Below are 3816 nucleotides of genomic sequence, written 5' to 3' on the forward strand. Positions count from 1 at the left end.
CTTGGGGCCAGGTCCCCTCATTGTCACACACACTCCTTGGGGTCAGGTCCCCTCATTGTCACACACACTCACACCTTGGGGTCAGGTCCCCTCATTGTCACACACACTGACTCCTTGGGGCCAGGTCCCCTCATTGTCACACACACACACTCCTTGGGGTCAGGTCCCCTCATTGTCACACACACTCACTCCTTGGGGTCAGGTCCCCTCATTGTCACACACACTGACTCCTTGGGGTCAGGTCCCCTCATTGTCACACACACTCACTCCTTGGGGTCAGGTCCCCTCATTGTCACACACACTGACTCCTTGGGGCCAGGTCCCTCATTGTCACACACACTCCTTGGGGTCAGGTCCCCTCATTGTCACACACACTGACTCCTTGGGGCCAGGTCCCTCATTGTCACACACACTCCTTGGGGTCAGGTCCCCTCATTGTCACACACACTCACTCCTTGGGGTCAGGTCCCCTCATTGTCACACACACTGACTCCTTGGGGTCAGGTCCCCTCATTGTCACACACACTGACTCCTTGGGGTCAGGTCCACTCATTGTCACACACACTCACTCCTTGGGGTCAGGTCCTCTCATTGCCCCAGACATCCAATCCTTGGGGTCAGGTCCCCTCACTGGCCCACGCACCCAAACCTTATGGTTCGGTCACTCCACCAATCCATGCTCTCCTCACAATCCTTTGCCCACTCCTTGGGGACAGGGTGGCACAGCCAGAAGAGACACATGAAGGGACATCAGGAAGGACACCCTACATGGAATCCCACCACTTGCCATCCAGCATGCTGGGCCCTGCTGACCTCCTGCCTCACCTCACAACGCTGTGCCTGTTGAACCCTCAGTCTCTCCTGTGTGCTCTACCATTGCTATAGTTTAAAATCTCTAATATTTTACTTAGAAACTGATATTTTTTTTTTCTTTAAGTGATATTGATGCCAAGAAAAATAAAGAATGTCTTTTATAATAGAAATAATTTAAAAGTGCTTTTTTTGTTGTTCTTCTTCTTCTACTATTAATCTACAAAACCCCTCTGGGGCATAAACTATCCATAAGACTGGACAATTATTTTGTACCATGATCCACATGGGGCCTTACGCATAAAGTACTTGGAAAGTCAAGTCCACACAGTGGTGGAAAGGGATTCAGGGCAGGGAAAGAAGTTGGAACCTCTTCTCCAGCCTTTCTGAGGCTAGGAGACCAGCATGAGATATGGCTGAAGGGCTCAGTTACCTTATGGTCATTGCCAGTAAAGATCAACCTTGATTCGTTCTTCAGCTTTGCAAAGAAAATTAATACATGGACTCACAAAACTAAGAGGCTGGAAAGTCTTCTCCAGCCTTTCTGGGGCTAGGAGAGCAGTGTGAGGTATGGCTGAAGGTCTTGGTTATGTCATGGTCATTGCCAATAAAGATCAACCTTGTTTTCTCCTTCAGTCCACAGCTTTGCCAATAAAGTTAATACATTGGCTCAAAACCTAGAAGTTAGCCCCCCAAAACACATTCTCCAGAGTGCTGTGAACCCCCCTCTATGGGTGTGAAGAGGATGTAGGGGGGAAAAAAAAAAAATTGGTCTTCAGGGGTCTCTGTGAACTCATGTTCTCCCTTTGTGTCCTCACAATGCTCTGAGCCCTGCCTGGGTGTCTCCAGGTGTCTGGGTGAGTAACAAAGCCATGGAAGCCCCCTTCCCCCCCATTGAAGGAACTTCTCCTGCTCCTTCTAACAGGGAGTGGTGGGGAGAACAGCCTTGCCAAGGGGCAGAAGGATGTGCCCCTCATCCCAAGATGCATGTGTCTCTCTAGCTATACATCTGTGTAGGTCCTTGTCCATATGTCTGTATGGGTCTGTACATGGATCTGACATCATTTTGGGGCAGAGGTCTCCCAGAGCTAACACATCACCCTGCTATGATAAGAAAAAACACCTGTACAGGGTGGACACCACCATTAGGATAAGGTTCAGTTGTTCTTTCCTAGTCTGCTGCCACCCTCATGTCAACCATGATGCCATGGTGGAGCAGAGCGCTTAATCACCCTGGTCCTGAATTTACCTGGCCATGGATCTCCACACCATCACATCATGCTTCATCCTCTGCTCACCCAGCCTCAGCAGCAGAGCTTGCACTGGCAAGCTCTTAGTGGCTCTGTGGCCACCTGATGGTGTCAAAACAATGGCCCCAAAGCATGGCTCTTTGGTGGCCATGGTGGTCCAGAGAAAAGCAGTGAGGCAAAGAGGGAGAGAAGGAGACCTGTGAGCAGCAGTGAAGGATCCAGCAACCCATCAGGTGCATGTCTCCCAGGGCTCCTCTACAGAAGAGCTTGCTCCACCTCCAGCCTGCCAGTCAGCAAAGAGCCCCAAAGCAACCCTTCTTGACACCAAATCACCTTCAAACCCCTCGCTACGTGGAGCTGGAGCAGCCCCACACGTCTGGCACCAGCTCTGCTCCCACTCCACCCTCTCAGCATGCAGCAGGGTGGGTTTGCCTGTGAGTGCTGAAGTTTAAGACCTTTATTTCTGTAGCTCTGGAGAGCAATAACCAGTTCAGCTCAAACTGAGGGTGTGAAGGCCACATAAATCAAGCCCATTCAGGCTCATTTCATTTGGTCTAATTTTTTTTTCTACAGTTATTCATCATGGAGCAATCCTGTGCACCCTGAACAGTATCCTGGGAACACCACACACACACACACACACACACACACACATATCTACACACTCAGGGCCTCTTCTCCCACCCTGGAACATGCCTTTGAGAGCCCAAATATCTGGGATATTAAAAAGAGACAGGAGGGCATCTGTGTGGTGGGAAAAGCAAAGTTTAGCTGCAGTCTGCAGCCCAGGACAAGAGCTTTTCCGCCACAAACTGCAAACCCAGCTGGAAATTCCAAGAAAAAACCGTGTCTGCCCCCAGTTCTGTTCTGCTTGGTGCTGGAGTAGGGCAAAAAGATGCAGGAAATGTTAAATAGGAAAAGAAAAATGTTAGAAACCAAGCAGCAGTAAGCTAAGAGGAACCAGACCTTGTGCAGCACTTTGGGCTCCCCATGGCCATGTGCCCCTCAAGCAGGTAAGTGAGGAGCTGCACAACCACCATGCCTGAGCTCCAGTGTGGGCCAATGTCTCAGAAGCTGAATGACTCCTAGCCTGATCCTTGTAAGTGCTGAGGTTCCTCCCTGAGCCCAGTACTTCCCAGACCAGAGCCTCTATTTCCCAGTCCTCACCCTGCATTACCACAGCTGCATTTCACCATGAGATACAGCTCCCTTTGCACTGTGGTGCCTCAGCAGAGGTGATGCTGAGCTGCCACTTCCAAGCCCTGTTCTCCAGAGGCTGGCAGATGTATTGCTGGGAGGGTTTCCCCTCTCTCTTCAGCCAGCTCATGATTATGGGTCACTCTGGACCAGTATTGCTTCTCTTTTTGCTGGTAGAACTTGGATCCTCACCAGGAACCACTGCACAGTGTCTGCAGCTGAGCAGTGGACAGGAATCCTGTGTGCTCCTGCAGACCTCATGGTCCTTCTGGCCAGACAGAGATGTCCCAGCCAGGTGTGTGGAGCCCTGGAAGCACAAAGACACCACCTTGCTGAAACTGAATGAAGATCCACAGAAATAATCTGGGCAAGCTGGCCATCATCTCCCATGGGACTCTGAAATGCAAGAGGAGGGAAGCCCTGGCACCTGCAAGATGCTAAACGAGTCAGAATCAAAGGGCTTTGTTACCAGCACTGACACCAATATATTTTTCTTAAATATATCTATCTGCCTATATATATGTGGTAAATCTCTTTCTTCTTGTGCTTTTACAAAACA

Source organism: Indicator indicator, chromosome 18, assembly GCF_027791375.1.
Source record: "Indicator indicator isolate 239-I01 chromosome 18, UM_Iind_1.1, whole genome shotgun sequence".
NCBI classification, from domain to species: Eukaryota; Metazoa; Chordata; class Aves; order Piciformes; family Indicatoridae; genus Indicator; species Indicator indicator.